Source organism: Condylura cristata, unplaced genomic scaffold (genome assembly GCF_000260355.1).
Source record: "Condylura cristata isolate star-nosed mole 26May11 unplaced genomic scaffold, ConCri1.0 scaffold00011, whole genome shotgun sequence".
NCBI classification, from domain to species: Eukaryota; Metazoa; Chordata; class Mammalia; order Eulipotyphla; family Talpidae; genus Condylura; species Condylura cristata.
In genome coordinates, this window is record NW_004567112.1 from 40964935 (window position 1) to 40983254 (window position 18320).

General features: G+C 32.5%; 1 protein-coding gene across 1 annotated transcript in view; it reads left to right on the plus strand.

Annotated features, from left to right (window-relative positions):
* Window positions 1–18320, plus strand: part of CTNNA3 (catenin (cadherin-associated protein), alpha 3) — a 1271003-nt gene that overhangs the window by 287682 nt on the left and 965001 nt on the right. The gene's annotated exons all lie outside the window — the stretch shown is intronic.

Sequence of the window (18320 nt, forward strand, 5' to 3'; positions counted from 1 at the left end):
ATTACTGAATTCATTCATACATATTATATTAAATTTGTGCTATTTTTAAAATTGTGAAAAACATCTAAAAACATTGCTATATATTGATCCTGAAGTTTCCTTAAATAATAGAGCTGAAAAAAAATTTTTAATAGGAATATTGTTTTCCTCTACTTTATTATTAATGAAATACAAGAATTATGAAAGTATGTTTTGAAAATTATTACAAAGCATGTGACATCATGGGTGTAAAATTGAAGACTCAAATTTTCCTGATATAAATAATTTATATGAATAATTGAAAATTGCTAAAAATTAGTTTTGTAGACCTTTTACCCCACTTGATGTATCTTCATACTATTACTATTGATGACTTTGGGACCTGACCAAAATCTCTTGCCTGTCAAGAGATCAAAATGTAAAGCAGATTTTTAAGTATTTCTTCTCACCTGATTTAAACTCGTAAAATTATTATTCTCATCATTGTAGGTAAAAGTACTGTAAAGCTCCATGTAACTATCTGTAAATTATAAACGGACAAACTTACTTTATCAAAAATACTCTCCTAGATGGAAACACAAATAGATGCACATACTCATACATACATAGTCAGGTAGGCTTCATACTTGTAGAGCCCAATGCAAAATGAAAATCCAAGGCTTCATTCATAATGTGAGGTGGTGATGGGGCAGGAAGCTTTTCCTTTCACAGTCTCGATGGATCAGTGAGAGGCAGTTTTTATATGCTAGCTATTGTCAGTTTCTGTCAGGCATATGGATAACTGTGGAAGCATGCAGAGCCTGGCAGGTCTGTGGACTTGATCCATGAACCTGACCTCCACTGACTATGCTTAGGTTCCCACCGGGAATGGAGGTAGGGGAGGCAGGTGGCTGGGATCTGTCCCTGGAAGCCTCTGGAAAGCAGGAAGGCATGAAAGTCCAGGGCATATGCTTCATTGCTCCATTGAACTACACTTATTTCCACAAATTCAAAGGTAAAGTCGTGAAAAATTTCAGGATTGCAGTAGCAGAGCATGAAAGTCAAGCATGAGGATAATTTCTGGAGATGGTGCCCTGTGCTTTTGGTTATAGGGCCTTGGAGTTGGTCGTGCATTTAGTAAGCATGAAGTGTGTGAGAATTAGGATGACAGGTCATTCTCCAACTTGGGGCTAAAAACCATGCATACTAATTATGATGTGATGAAGCATTCTGTCTTGGGTGAAATCAGTAAGAAGGTATTTGTTTCCAGATATTTATCAACAGTAACAGAACTAAGTAAAATTCATTTTGCTTTTTACTGTCACTATACACTAGCAACTCTAGACATCAATGATAAAATGCTTTTTGCAAGATTTTTTAAGTTTTAACAATTATTGTAGTTATTGTTGAGTTTTAATAGTATGCATGAGTGACTCAAATGAACATATATTTATGATTATCCTTTAATAAAAATTACGCTCTTCAGGCTTTATAACAATGGATGAAAATTAAACAATGATGACACAGTAATTGTAAAGATAAAGAACTAGAAATGAACTCACTTCCATTCTGTTATTTTATGTGATAATGTAGAGTTTTATTTACATTTATGTTTAAAAATTACAACAGTGAAGCATTATGAATTGTGAGAGGTAATATTTTTTGTTAGATTAATGCAAATTTTATGCCTGTGATGCTCACAAATGTCATATTTTACTGACTTTGTATTAATAACTTTAAAATATATTCTATTTGGAACTTATCAAGTGCTCTGGAGTTAAAGACAAATCAGAGAAATAATTCTTTCTGATTCATATTGATAAGTGACTTTTTCATAAAGGGAGGGAGGTGTCTAAAAATTATCTATATCAAATATAAGGAAGGCACTCAAAGCATGTATGTATTTTTCTATGTCCTGCTGCATACTCAGATGGTGCACTCTAATCATTGTGTATCAAGTCCCTGAACTTACTAATTATATTTGCACAGTTCTTTTTGCCATAAACCTGGCTTTCTGAAATTAGAGTAGGGACATCTTTGGGATGCCTCGGATATGTACTAATACCATTCTTCTCTAGTCACTTCTGTGGGGTCATCATATATCCTTACACTTTGAATACATTATAGTTAGTATCCCTTACTCACCTTAAGCACTAGGAAGGCAGATTATGTGTCTGTTTTAGTTACTTGTTTATCCCAAACCCCTGGTATAATGCCTAGCACAATGCTACATGATATAAGAGTGAATGAAATTATTGTATAATATATACCATGTAATAAAGAAAAAGCTTCTTTGACATTGAATAAAATGAAACACATACTAAATTTATCTGACTGGGTGCCTATTGTAAAAGGTCTTTTTTTCTAAATATAGGTTTCTTCTAAAAATCAATGTAAATATTCAGGAACAAATTTGTCTCATTATAATCTTTGTGCCTAAATCCACATCTGACCATTTTCCAAAACCAGGTTTTTATTCATCAAATCATAACATATCCCAGAGAATATTCTAAGTCTTTTATAGCGTAGAAGTCTACTTTTCTAAGATGTCTTTTCACTGATTTTGCCATACCTCCAGGACTGATTGAGTCTAGCTCAAGTTCTCTGATGATCAAAATGATTAAGAAATTCTTATGAAGGGGAAAAAAAACAAAACACTCTGAAGAATAGAGAATAGAGGGTTTTTTTTATTTAATTTTTATTTTTTTTAAAGATTTATTTATTTATTTGTGCATACAGAACTGGGGTACAGGCCAGAGGCTCAGGGGCGGTGAGAGGCTTCACCAGAGACAGAGTGGGGAGCAGAATAGGCAGATCTACGAAGTACACTGCTAAGGGAAGCAGCGGGCGGGCCAGGAGAGGTCTGGCTCGCCATGTGGTCTCCTCCGGGGCAGGCGGCAGGCAGGAATCGAACTCATGCGGAAGTGGCTTCAGATTCTCAGTGCTGTGCTTTAACCTGCTGCGCCACCAGGGAGGGCCGGGTTTTTTTTTTTTTAGAAGGAAATCAATTATATTACATGTTGATCTGTTGACAGTGGGTGACAGTGAGATAGTGGTGGTGTGTGGGATTATACGTTAGTTCTAAGACTCAGCAGACATGAATATTTTATGCCAGTGGATTGTTATTATTTTGATAATACTAACTTTAGTTATGTTGCTGGACAGGACCTTAAGGTGATTAAAAATTACTAATGAAGTTAAGACACAGGTTGGCACTTCACTATAGAAGGAAAGAGTTGAGTGAGAAGTGGTACAGCTAGAATAAAAATTAATCTAACTTGGGCAACTTGCAGGGATCTGTTTACATTTCTAGAGCTCTCAATTGCCCAATATTTCAATCTCTTGGTGTTCTATCTGAAAGTGTATTGTTGGTTCTCATTATATATTTGAGTAAGTAAATAACCAAATGGACTTTCTTTTGTTACTCAGAGACCTATTTCATTTGTACGCCAGGTTGAATGCATGCTGTGTCTTGGGGAATTAGACTCAATAAAATCAACAAAAAGATTTTATGGATTTTTTCTTCCATATGCAGTCTTTAGTTGTCTTCTTAAATTTTACTATTTTAGGAGTAGTTTTCACTGTTATTAATTTCTCCTTTTTCTTATGATAAGGTGAAGCAGTTAGGATGATCTATATGCAGTGACTCCAAATACTAGAGCTAGATTAGAATTAAAATTCTAAAAATGTAAAGGTAGCTTTCAAATCTATTTGATCTTTATACATTTGCATAAATTGCATATTAGAATTTATTCATTACTGAATTCATTCATACATATTATATTAAATACTTTCCTTTTTTCTGTTTTTTTTTCTATTTTAAACCATGATGGTGGCTGGTTTTTGAGAGATTGATTACATTTGAGACCTATTTTTTTTTTCAGTTTATGTATAACCTCAGTTATATTTCAACCTCAGCAAACAAAAGTAAATAGTGTCTGTATATGCTTCTACAAAAATAGAAGAGATACCAAAATCAGAAAGCTGAACCAAACTCAGATTAGAATGCAAAATCAAATTCCAGGGAGATATAAAGGACTGTCAAAATCATGGGGAGTGAAAATATATATAGAAACAGGATTATAGGAACCGAGAATACAAAGAATGAGGGACTTCAGAGAAATATAAATGACAGAGTCTGGCAAAATGGGTAAAAGGGGTTTGTTTCCTTTGGCTCTTTTCTGTGCCTAATTTGATGAACAGATACTGGTCAGGTATATTTAAGCCTATGAATTATTTTGGAAATAAGGTAGCTTTGTTGGTTCAGCTATTATTTTTCTGAGCTGCTTTGGGATTTGGTCTAATTCCTCCTCTAAAGTTTCATAAGTTACTGAATGCCTGATTGCTGAATAATAACTGTGAATTTAGAGCTATTAAACATGGCATAAAATGTCTATGATAGTACTTAAGGGTTTTGGGGACACAGACATCTCAAGTCCTCTGAGGGTATGGAGTCTTCTCATAGAGCTCTTCTTTGTGACCAATGTTCCCATCTTTAGTTAAAAGTAGATGGCTAAGAATCTTTTGTCTTCATATTTCAGCTTCCAGAAAAGACAACCATGATTTCTAATATTTGGGTGTGAGGTTACTCATTCACCTTGTGAATTGTTTCAATTGATTGTTTTCCAAGAAGTGGGTTCCTTTGTTCCCCAGTGTTTCAGCAGTGCCCAAGCAATTCTTGGAACCATGCTTTTCAAGTATTAAACTTTATTCAAAGTTCTTGCCTTCATAAAAAGAGAACCACTTTCAAAGCTAGAAATTGCAGGCACAAAAAGCCAAAAAACAAAAGTCCTTGCATAAACTATTAGTTTTAACATGGGAAAAATAAGGGCCCTAAGCCTACCATAATTTTTATGTAGGAGCTAGCACTAGAATGAAGAGAAGGATTGTTTTCTTAGTCCCTGGGAGTCAGTTCTGAGATGAAGATTAGCATGAAGAAGTTTTATTGGAATAGTCTCTGGAGAGGTACATGTATAAAGAGATGAGGAAGGCAGAACTGGGTAGAGGGAGAAGCTGACTTGACCTAGAAGTCTCAACCATTCTTTAGGGAGCTCTGGGGTTGGTATGGCCCTTTATACTTGTCACAGTGTGTGGCTGGTTAACATTTTTGTTTCTCTGCAACTTTCAGTCATTATCAGCAGGTAGATAATGTAGGATGAGGGAACTCTTGGCAATTCAGAGCAGTTCTTAAACTTTACAAAGGAAAATATGATTGCTAATTTATTGAGCCAGCACTTTCCAATGAGAATACTATGCTAACCAGAACAAAGTATCAACCAAACATAGTTAAACTATTTTGATAGTCAAATTCAGCAAAAGAAAAGGTAAAACTATTTTGATTAGTATGTTTTATAATTAAGTATATGTAAAATGCTGTATTTTTTGTAATCAATATAAACATTATCATTGAGATATATTTTTTAGAACTAAATCCTTGAAATCTAGTATATTTATAGTATTGTGTGACTAGTCACATTTCATTTGTTCAGTAGCCACCTATGGTTAATGACAACTATATTGGACAACCCAATTCAGTGTAGAAATGCCTTCTCCACCACAAAATTTTTGATGCTTGATTACTTCCAGGCTTCTATATCTTTAATAATGCTACTGTTCAAAAAATTTTGCCAATACAGAAAAAAGACCCAGAGTACTTAGGTCAGGGAGACCAAATACTACAACATTATGTTGTCATTTATAGTGTAACCAACAAAATAAGCACTGGCATTTTGTTCAGTGGATTGGAGAACAAGATTTTCTGTAGGTGGTAGATTTTATTTATGAATAACTCCCATTTTGCACATTCTTCTCTGTAATGTCATTAGGTGGAATTCCACACCCTTCTTATTTAAATGAGGCTTGCTTCAATGACTTGCTTGACTAATTAAATATGCTAGAAGTAAGGTATTGGGACATTTGAGGCTATGTTGTATACAGCTTTTCAGTATCACCTAGGTTGATTGGAATACTCAGGTTTGAGACACTGCCTCTCAGAATGAACCAGGAAAGTGAATAAAAAGTTGTTGCCTTGAAACTGTAAGCTTTGGCATGACTTTTTATATAGCAGTGGAAGATCAGAATACAGGATTTGATTGTCAAAAACTGTACTCTGTGAAAAGCATAAAGAGTATAACCATTCTAACATTAAATACAAGAAATTACTTAGAGGCTACTATAAATCAGTCAGACTGTGCCCTTAACCACAGTGTGCAAGGTTTATTAACAATTCCTTCTACTTGTAGGGAGGCAGGTAAAATTGATATTAAATATATATATGTAGGCAAATCTGTTAATGGATTCCATTATGAGTATAGATTTAGGTAATCTCCATAAATCAATCTTTCATATATTTTAAGTCTTTCAGTAAAAATAAAATGACTAAAGGTATCCATGTGAGAGATCTGATGTGGGCAAACTTTATTTTTAGCACTGGTCAGTGCACCCAGGGATTCTAAACTATGAGGAGCTCACACTGAAAATTGGGGTGCCGCTATCTCTGCACAAATGGAGGCAAAGAAAGAAGACTATTTATGTAAAAAATCTTCAGTAAATGGGTGTGCATAGAGAGAGTAAAAGAAGGATTTCAAATAACAGATTCTGAGCAAAGTTCCAAAAACAAACCAGTCTTTAAATGCCCAGACAAACAAGTGAGGCCTGAAGCAGGGCAGCAGTGAGATGATTGGCCTAAGGTCACTTCTGGCAAAGAATGATTAGAAAGGGGTTAGGGAAGTCTCAGAGATCTGGGATGAAAGGAGAGACTCAAAATATATCACATAATCCAGTATCAGGTCAAGATTATAGGTCTGCTAAGTGGCAGCAGTAACTTCCCCAAATATCACACCATTGTGTCTCTTCCAGGTATCTCTCCATGTCTCTCCCCCAGTGTCTCTTTAAAGTCCCCCATCTATTTATATATTCATCTGACTCTGTCTCAACTGTCCTCTAGTCAGGTCACTAGTTCACGACATGCTGGGACTTGTAATACAAAGCAGCTGAGTGTAAGTGGGGGTGCAAAAATTTTCTCCTATTCACTGTTCCTTCCCTTTTATGGAGATGTGTCTTACATTATCTTATTACAAGTATCAAGGCTAGTGTGTCCAATGTGGAAAAAAAATAAAAAAAAATCAAGGTAAGTGGCCATTTTACAGAATTCCATTTTAGCAAGTTTTATTTGTGTCTAGGTGCATTTATGCTCTAATGATATCTGTATTTACATTTAATAAGTGACTTTGAATCTTTCTTAGGTGATCCACAATTTATATTCCCAAAATGTGTATGATGATCACCTGCTCTCTTCAGTGGTATTGAATCAGAATCATTGAATACTGAATGATTACATAATTTATGCTGCAAAAACAATTACAAGAAAGTGTTCATTCAGGCTAAATCTGGTTGCTAAATCTCCCTTTCCTCTTGGCAATTTTGAGTGGAAGAACTGAAACTCGGAAAAAGAAATATGCAAAACCCCCACAGTTGGCAGTACTGAAGCACACAGTTGGCTTATAACTGGGAGAGAAAAATAGTTCTTTTGTTTGGTACATAGCAGAGATAGGATATTTATGATAATCATGTTATCTTTTGTAAGACCAGAAGCTCTTCCTAATTTTGCAACTTCTTTAAAAGCTATTGACTACTCATTTTCTTTTAGTTTCTGACTTTTATATAAAATCTAGAAGCTTTTTATACAGCCTAGAAGATTGTAAATTAGAGCTAACCAAATGTATTTGGTGACTACTTTTAAATTTAGTTGCTCTTACTGTATGGGGATGTATCCCTGTCTTCTCTTTTAGGTTATTACAGTATCCAGGAATGTGTTTCAAAACTAAAATTTTTTTTTAAAAAATCCTTTTCATTTGGAAATTACAGTTTCAAAGTAAGTTGCTAAGATAGAGAGTCGTTCTGTTTACCCTTAGCTCATTTTCGCACATCATTTGCAGCTTATGTAATTACAGTATGTTATAAAAAGAAATTGACATATCGTTGTATAAGTATAGCTCTGTTATATGTACAAATTCATTAAACCACTATCACAATAGAGATAAGGAAATACTCTACAAATGACTCCTTGTTATTATTATGTAACATTACGTATATCAAATGTAACATTACAGTTACATTTACTCCTCCCAGTCTCTTCTTCCAATTTAAGCCCTCTGTTTCTACTCTCTGACTTCTATTAATCTGTTTTCCATTTCTATAGTTTTTACAAATTTTTTTAAAGATTTATTTAGTAATGCATACAGAGCTGGGGTACAAGCCAGCGGTGCAGGGGCGGTGAGAGGATTCACTAGGGACAGAGAGGGGAGCAGAACAGGCAGATCTACGAAGTACACTGCTGAGGGGAGCAGCGAGCCGCTCAGGTGAGGTCTGCCACGCCATGTGGTCACCTCCGGGGCAGGCAGGGATCGAACTCATTAGCTTCTTAGTGCTGTGCTTTAACCCGCTGGGCCACCAGGGAGGGCCAATTTTTACAAAATTTTTATAAGTGGAATCATACAATATTGTGATTTTTGAGACTGGCCTTCATGTAGCATGTTTGAGAAATTTATCCAAGTTGTATGTGTTGATAGTTTATTCTTTTTTTAAAACTTGAATAGTAGCACCCCACGGTTTGGTTGTACCAGTTTATTTATTCATTCATCTGTTAGATGACATTTTGGTGTTTTCAGTTTTAGACTATTACAAATAAAATTTCAGTCAACACTTTGAATACTGGACTTTGTGTAGCCATAGTTTTCATTTTTCTGAGGTAAATGCCAGAAGTATATTTTCTCTGTCATATGAATGGTTAGCTTTTAAGAATTGCAAAATTATTTCCTAGAGTTTCTGTATTATTTTATGTAACCACCACATATTGTGTAGCTATTCCACACTCTGATCAGCATTTGTTATTTTGAGTATTTGGTATTTTAGCTACCTTAATAGTACTTTTATTAGTACATACAATAGCACATATAATAGTCATTGCTCATTGTGAATCTCAATTTGTATTTTCCTAATGTCTGGTGATACAAAACATCTTTTCATATCTTTTTTTGCCAATCTTCAGTGGAATGGTTCATCATATTTTTAGTCAGTAATTGGATTGTTTTTGTTTTGCTCTTAGTTCTTTATATATCCTTTAGATGAGGACTTTTTTTTTATGATGGGGCTTACAAATGTTACCTTGCAGTCCATAGCTTATGAATGAATTTTGTCAAATTTCTTATATTAGTTTGTGTGCCTAAGCACTTTAATAAAGTTCTAAGAACCAAAGACTTTCCTTAAAAGTGCTAGAATTTTACATTTTAAATTTGTTTTATATTTATGATCCTCTCCATGTTATTTTCTTAGAAAGCATAATTCTGGGGCCCTCCCTGGTGGTTTAAAGCACAACACTAAGAAGCTGAAGCCACTTCAGCATGAACACTGTTTCTATTTATTATGATCATCTTTGATTTCTTCATCAGCATTTTATAATTTTTAGCATCCTAGTAGTTTCTGTACATATATATAACTCAAATTTTATCCAGGTATAATGAATAAACTTCAATTTTCAAATGTTCATTGTCAATATATGAAAATGGAATAGATTTTGTGTTTATTTTGTATCTTGTAGCCTTGTTGAATTAACTAATTATTTTTCCTTTGAACATTCGTTGGAGTTTTAAATATAGATACTTATATCATGTAGAAATTAGGACAGTCTAATATTTTCCTTTTAATGCTTGCATACCTTTTATTTGTGATGTCTTATTGCACTGGTTAGAACTTCTACCATTAATGCTGAATAGTCTTATTGCTGACCTTAGGAGGAAGCATTCAGTCTTTTAGCATTAAGTATAATGTTAACTGTAATTTTTTTATATTTTAAAAATTTAATGCATAGAAATTCTTTATTCTTGCATTTCTAAGAGTTTTTAAAGGTCATGCATAGGTATTGAATTTTGTCAGAAGTATTCTTTTTCCACCTCATTTGATATGATCATATGCCTTTTCTTCTCTGGTCTGTTAATACAGTATATTACATCAGTTGATTTTAAAATATCAAACCGGTTTTGCATTCTGTGGAAACCTTACTTTGTCATGGTATATAATTTTTATGTTCTCAAAATCCATTTAACATTTTTGTTAGGCATGTTTATGCGTTTATTGATAAGTGACCTGTGCTTTTGTTTCTGAAGATGCTCTCCCAATTCTGTCTCACTGACTGAGGGCTAAGACACATTTCATGTCTTTGATACTCTTATCCTCTTTTTTTTTTCCATTTTTAACACATTCTTTTCTCATACACACTAGCCATTTTTGTTGCATTCATTTCATCTAACTTTCTTTTTTTTTTCTACTCTGAATGTTTTAGTATTTTTTCAAAAACAGCTTGCCTTATAATAGGAATTTTGTTAGTGAAAATGCAATTTTACATTCTCTCACAATAATAGTGATAGTTAGAAAACTGAGTTGGGTCTAGAAGATTAATAATAGTGTAGTATGCATGGTAAGTCTATGATAATAACTGACATAGGGATGCTAAGGTTTACATATTCTTCTCTGTAGTAAATTAAAAAAATACATTGGTAAGAGAAATAGAAGTCAATCTTTGATAAAGGAATATATTGCATCTATATTATGGGATTATTTTGGTACTAAAATGTCATTAAAAATCTACTCATACATCGCATTATGTTAAATGTTATTATAGATATTTATATGTATATATATATAGATATTAATTATAACTAACATTTATTTGATGCTCTGTGCTAGATAACTTACTTATTATCATGTATCATTGAGCACTTACAATTTTATAACTATTATTATACTTCTTACTTTAGAGGCAAAAGAATTGATAACCTCTGTGTAATTGACTCTAATGCCTAATGATTAATTTATTTAATAAATATTTATTGAGGTCTATTAGGTATCTGGAATTGCCAAAGACGATAAATATAAAGACAAACTAGTAACAAGATATGTTTCTTGTAGTTGGGAAAATAACAACCTGTTGGTGACAGGGAAAAAATAATGGATCCCAAATTAAATATAATTACAAATTGGGATACATATGAAAGAAATATATAGGATGTTTAGGAAAGATGATTAACCTTGAAGTTAAGAAGGAGAGGTGATATCAAGGTCCTTCTAAAGATAAATATATGTTAGCTAGGTTAAAGGGGAAGTGAAGGTGAGATAACAGTTCCCAGAAAAACATTATGTATGCAGTCATCCTGCAGTGGGAAATTGCTCAGGGCCTATGAGGATTTGAAAGAAAACTAGAGTGACTTCTTTGCTGATATTGAAGGGAAATCAAATTATGAGGTGAGGCAAGACAGGGATCATGGTAGACTTCTCAGCCCACACTAACAATCTGGAATATTAACATAAACACTGTGAATTCACGAATTAGGATTCCAAGAATGAAAGATGGATTATGTAAAAGCTTTTTAGGTACTGTGTAAAATGAAAAAGCAAGACTAAATGACTGCTCTGTTTGTCCATTTGAGCTAATATATTTGTTAGTGTTATATTTTAGAAATAACCAAACATCCAAGGGTTTTTCCTTTTCCTCACAATACCTTGATTTAATCTTTGCAATGCCAGTAACTCAAAGGCAAAGCTTTTATTGGATTTGTAATCCAGTGAGAAATACATGCTGTACATCTGTGCCTGTGCCTGACTTAATGACACCTGCTGATGTTGAATTGTGAGATGTTATTCATCTCTTGTCTGAAATATGAATTCTAGTTTGTTGGAATGTGTTGCCTTTAGGGAATTGATAATATCACTTTTGGTATGACTTTTTAAAAAAACCCATTGTTAATATATTTTAAGAGGTAAAGCATTGGAATGTAAGCTAGCAGAAAACACATGCTTATAAAATTGCTTATAAAAATACATGTTTATAAAATTACAAAAATAATTATTAATAAATTAACTTACAAAATATACAGACTTGTTTAAAGTTTAAGCAAAATACTGTCCATAGTTATATTTTTTACATACTATACATTGGAAGTATTTAAAAGGCCAAAACTTTTATTAAGAAATTTCTTTGCTTGGCTGCTATTAATAACAGATCATATTTTATACAAATTTCATATTTCACTGAGAAAGTTGATAAAATGGTTGGCAAAACATTTAATCTCTTACATGTTAATAAAATATTTTTATACTGCATTTTTTCTTATTTTTGATAGGCAACTCTAAAATCCGAATATTTTTAACATAGTACTTATGAATGAAAAACAACCAGGAATATTTTGCAAGTCAGAAAGCACAATGGCACAAAATCAAGAGCAACTTCTTTTTTTCTTTGTAGCAAATTAACTAATTCACTAATGAAAACCGATGTCCTGCTAGCAGTGAAAGGGAAAAAATACATTTTTTCTACCAACTATTAAAGCTAAGTGTGAAATACAATATTGGGAGCCAATTCAAATTAATAATTCTGGTGCTCTTTGTTTGACAGAGTGGAAGTTAGGAAGATCATTACAGTCAGAGAAACTTGGGCTTAAATTCCAACTCTAATATTTACTTACTTTATTCCCTGAGGCAAATTTCTCAACCTTTCTGAAATTCAATTTTCTTATCTTAAACAAAGGGATAATAAAATTATCTGGTTAGATTGTTTTGATGATGACATGAGATAAAGTATGTAAAACTTATTTTCAAACCTAGCTGCCCATTATGATCACCAGGAGAGTCTTAAAAAATTGTTGAGCGTAGGCCTCACCTCTGACCAATTAAATCAGAATCTCAGGAGGCAGCATTTATGCATTGGGATGTTTTAAAAATGATCCCTGATAATTTATTTATTTTTTTTGTGTAGACAGAATGAAAACTGCTGATATAAAAATCTTGCTCATGGAGGCATGTTATGTTAGCTCCTTTCTCCTCTTTTATAAGCTACTTGTTCTAAATTCACATAAAACTTAACCCTTCTGGAAAGATAAACCGTAAGGCATATATAATGTTTACTGAAAGATGGTCAAAGATAACAATCCCTTTGGCAAGGGATGAAAAATAATAGTTATTATATAATTTCAAGTAGCCTCTTTAAACTTCAATGTTGAAATGCAGCGTATGTAACAGATTTAATAAAATATGAATAATTATAGTGGGAAACATAATTATAAACATTAGCTATTCATATGACAATACATAAAATTTATGGCAAATACATCTAGAAAAATAACAGCTGAACTGTATATACCCATTCAATTGTAATTTTTCTAGTAAACAGATGACATCATCTTAAGGTAAAAATAAATACATAAATAAATAAATATATATTTTATTGTGGTATATAATACATAGAACATACAAGAGACATGTTGATTGATTTTGTTATGGTACAGTTTCCACTTAACATGAGACTATCAGTAGTTACTGATTTGATAAGTCACAACAGATTTTTATTTAATTAGTCAAAACTGATTTTCAACTTCCTGGGGAGTCACAACCTTAACACCCACATTGTTTAAAAATCAGCTATATCTGTCATTTCTTAAATCATCATCTTTATGTTCATTTCATCAAACTGCATTATAAATGGTCCTGTACTACGTATTGGTCCTGTATTATAACACTAGGTAATATTTTCTATAATTCCTTTCTTTTAACAATAGTAACAAACTTTATTTACTATTGTTATTCATTTATTTCTATAAAAGGTGTTATTCTTTTTCAGTGTAGCAGGTTCATAATATTCAAGTCAGTTTTGACTATTTTTTCTCATATTTATTAAATATATTTAATTGTCCATTTATGAAATTCATTTTTGTTCTATGTGTAATTCATTATTTTTCAAAGTTTCAAAATGTGACTATTTGTAGTACCTTTAATCCTGAGAGGTGTGTCTGGGAGACATTAGCAAGTGTTGTAGATGATGAGCCAAAGGAAAAGTTTCCAGGTCCACTTCTTGCCTCAGATTTTAAGAGCAGCATAACTTTTTGTCATGTTAGGATTCTGGTTCTGGGTAGATGTATTCTATGTTTCATATAGTGGGATACATTACAAAAATTCTAGAGACAAAAATTAAAAAAAAATTGAGACTATAAATTCTAAAATGTGAATCTAAACTCAAGGATACATTATAATGAGAAAGGAAAAAAATATTAACAGTGACTTCGAACTTTATCTTGGAGGAGGAATTGTTTTTTTTTAAATATCTTGATAAATTAATGTCTTGGATGACTGATTCTCAACTACAGAGTATCAGTAAGCAGAAGATACAGCACAGAAGAGAAAGATGAACTACTTTGTAGTTTAGGAGAAAGCATGGAAGGGAGAAAAAGGGTTTGGGATAATGGTGTGATGGAATTATTCAAAAGACTTTTAAGGACAAGAATTTTCAATGAATAATCTGGAATTCTCATTCTGGATGTAAATTACTTACCCAAACTTTCACTGAAGTTTACTAAATACCAAGTTTTATTTTTATAAATTTTGCAATGGAATAGCTTTCTATATTGGGTTCGCTCTGCAGAGTACTGTGATAATGCATACACTGAGCTACTTTGATAGAAACAGGTGCCCAAGCATATAAACCTACAGTGATTTTCAGAGACCTTGAGGAAGAACATCAGGCCTGTATACAAGTCACTGAGGGGGAATTTAAAGTAATATCTAGAATGAAAAGGGAAGGATGAGAAATTAAATGATGACAAAGAATATGAGAAGAGAATGGTGTGTTATGATTGAGCATCTGAATAAAAGTACTTTTTGTTAATAGTCTACTTAAAGTGTTTACTTTTAAACTTTTCCATGTGATATTTAGCGACATGCTACTGACAGTAACTTGTTCCCTTGATTCTGACAATAAAGGAAGAAAACCTGTTACCACATCTTTTTCTTGATTCATCAAAGTTTGACTGTCATGAAAAATGTCATGGCATAATTCTCTCATGGCTCTATATACTCAGAGTGGAAATATAAACAAAATAGGCAAAGAAACACTTGTAGATTCTCTCTACTTAGGTATTCCTGGCTGAGCTATTTTAGGAAATGTCCAGAGGGTGACCTTTCTTCTTGCTCTGTCTGGACAACAGAAATGTCAGTAAGGCAAACCCTATAAGTACCATGTCTTGTTAATTGAGAAAAATGTTATTTTTTTTATGGAAAACTTGAAAGCAAGTATTTCAATTTTGAAGGCAAACTGGGGGGTTAATTATTTGTGCTTCATAAAAGTAAATTCCTTAGTTATTGAAGGAATTCTGTTTTTGGACAATGTGTTAGAATTAGAGCTTAAGGTAGGATGATAGAAGCCACTTATGAAATGGAGTAGATGAAAATGAATTTTAAGTAAATCTTCTTATTCTTCTTTTTATACCAAGTCTCAAAATAAGGTTGATAAATCTGGTATATAAGATGCATTTTTGGCCTCTTTACTTTCCTAGTAGTGTATTTATGGATATAATGGAATCTGTCCCTGATTTGATTACCCTATCACTGGCTTTGAGATAGTAAACTCTCACAAGTTTTGCATTATGCAGCATCATTAAAAGAAAGTATTGAGATTGTTGTGGACAGCTAATGATCTCCACCCTGATGTGAATCTTCTTGACTCCACTTTTCTAGTTTTTAACCTAAAATTTGGAATGGCTTAATTATTAAGTTCATTTTTCTTTGGAGAATCTCCAAGATGGTTACTAACATCATATTTTGTTGGATGAGGAACAGTTGCATTCTAGTGGTGATGGAAATTTAGTTCTTCAAATAAGTAAGTTACTTAATGTTTAAGCAAATAGTCAAAATAAAGTCATGTTCTGATTAAATTAGCTTTGTTGTATTAATGGATTCATTTGTATTTGATTAATATGATTAATTTCTTGGGTACAGTAAACTCATTCTATTTCAGACAAATTAAATGTAAATGTTTAAGAGCTTTGTATTTAATGTTTGCAGATCAAAATTTCACCGAACTTTATACTTCTTCCAAATGCACTTTTAAACATTTATAAAACAAGTTTATTGAAAAAAGAGATTGCCAGCCATTTAAAATTTTATTATCAGAAGTGCTTTTTAATCCTGACATTAATATAAAAGTCTGGCATTTTATTTTTTAGCTGTGTAAATGATCTTAAGAAAAGTAATCTTTTATAATCTTTCTGTACTTTTGATAAGATCTTTTGATAATTTTAGTTAGTAAAATCATTTATATATGTATAAAATGAAGTATTTTCATGTAAACAATCAGTGAATAATGCCAATACCTTATTAAAACTCTGACTGTTTCCTAATTCTCAAACTTAAAGGCATTGTGGAGATGGTGCACGGGTGAGCTGGTGGTGGGAATTCTATGGGGACTACACCTGAGAAGAGGTACACTGTACAAAATGAACAGTGATATAAAGTAGAAATTAATTACATATTTAAAAAATTATTAAAATGCCAGAGTATATTGACAGAATATATACCAAAAATGAAGTTAAGGAGTTTTGCAGGTACATAATCCACATTCTCTACATCTTAACCATGGGCCAGACACTCCATGGATTTCATGTACTTTCATTTACTTAGTCTTCACAGAAAAATGTCCAAAATTACTTGGTGATATTGAGCAAACTATTTACCATCTTTACAAGCAATTCATTTCTCTTTCAACAGATTAGATCTTAATTTAAAAGTTTCACATTACCAGCCTTTTTGTCTTTCTCTCGATTTTCTTCTCAACCCCTTCAAGTGGAGGAAGAAGTTCCATTTTGTAGCTGAGATTCTTCCTATAACTTTGTAGTTGATAAATGACAACTTTTCAAGATAAATTAATGTGGAAAATAAGTAAGCATCTAGACTTTCTGAGGATGAACTGGGAATTTGTATGGATTTCTGTGTTTGTTGTTTACTTTAAAAAGCACATTTTAAGTCGGAATCTGTTCCCTTGTCTTTTACAGGTCTGATCATTAACAGGTGCATAGTGTAGGACTGAAATGAATATTTTACCCTTTTAAATAATCCCCAGAAGCTTTGTTTTTTTCATTATTCAATATGCTGAAAATTGTAGGTGCCAAAGTTTAGTTGAAAACATAGGAAACTTAGTTTAAATACATAAACTTTATCATAAATCCAATTCTTACAGGGTGGTAGAATTTGCTTCATTTTGAGAGAATAATGTATACTGCATGTTTTATTACTTATTATCCATAAGCTTCTTCATTGTTAGAACACTTGAAACTTTACCCAGAAGATTTTGAACTTGGGTTGTTTTGCTGTCATGTCGAAGGAGACTGCTGAGCATTTGAGAAGATCTTGACACATGGTATGATTATTGATAAATGAGTTTTATCTAAATGTTGTTTCTTAGCAGTTTTTAAAGATATTTTTATAGAGAATGACTTACAGTGAGGAAAATGTGCATTTTTAGGCAAGTCAGGACATTTTGTCATGTCCCTGTTAAAGAGAAACTCATTCTTCCATCTGCTCCAATTTACACCCTGTTTCTAAATGACCACTTTCAGTTCCCATGTATTTGACACTGAAGGCAGAGATACAGATTTTCCTTGCACTATTGGATTAGGTCTACATTAGAGAAATAAATTAATTCATTCAGGACCTCAGGGATGGCGCTGGATATTGAGGAAATATAATATTCCATCATTCTACTGTTGAATTACTTTAAGGATGATGGGTGACTGGAATGAGATGTTAGCTTATAAATTCTGCAAACAATGTGTATAGATATTTCTGTTTGTGGGTATGTATATCTTGAAGCCATGTTTTTTCTCCAATGGGCATTTTCTTATATTGCTGCCTCTCATAGGTAGGCTTCTTAATCATATGCTTTCTCATTGTTAAAAAAAAAAAAAAGTGAATATGTGTCATAACTGAATTGTATGACTTTTTTTTTGTTTGAACACATGTCAAGTTATTTTATATTGAAAAGCAAGGACTTAGTTTGTATGTAGCATTTATGATTCACAAATATTTTTTGAAGAAGTTCTTCTTGGTGACTGTTTAACCAATAAACCCTTTAATCATTAAAACACTATTGAACATTCTTAAGTTTCCAAAACTTTAAGATGAGAATTGAAAATCAACCCACTGGCTGGTATAATATCATTTTATGATTAAAAAATGTGAATACTATCTATGAAATATATAACCCTCCTAAATTGATTTTTTTTTTTTTCGTCAAAAAACTGAAAAATATTTTTGGTTGAGTCCTTCCCACCTGGGGTCTTCTAGTAGATGTAGACTTAGCTGGAATCTTTATCTTCTTGCCCAGAGGCAAAAGCTAAATGTAGGATATTTTAAATTACCCATAGAAATTCCGTTTGAAATGTCTTACATTTAGTAAAGTTCATTAGAATTGCTACATTGTAGGTAAGCTGCAAGGCAGTACCACCATTTCTGTCCTGAGTTTTAATTTTTTTCAGCTCAGTATC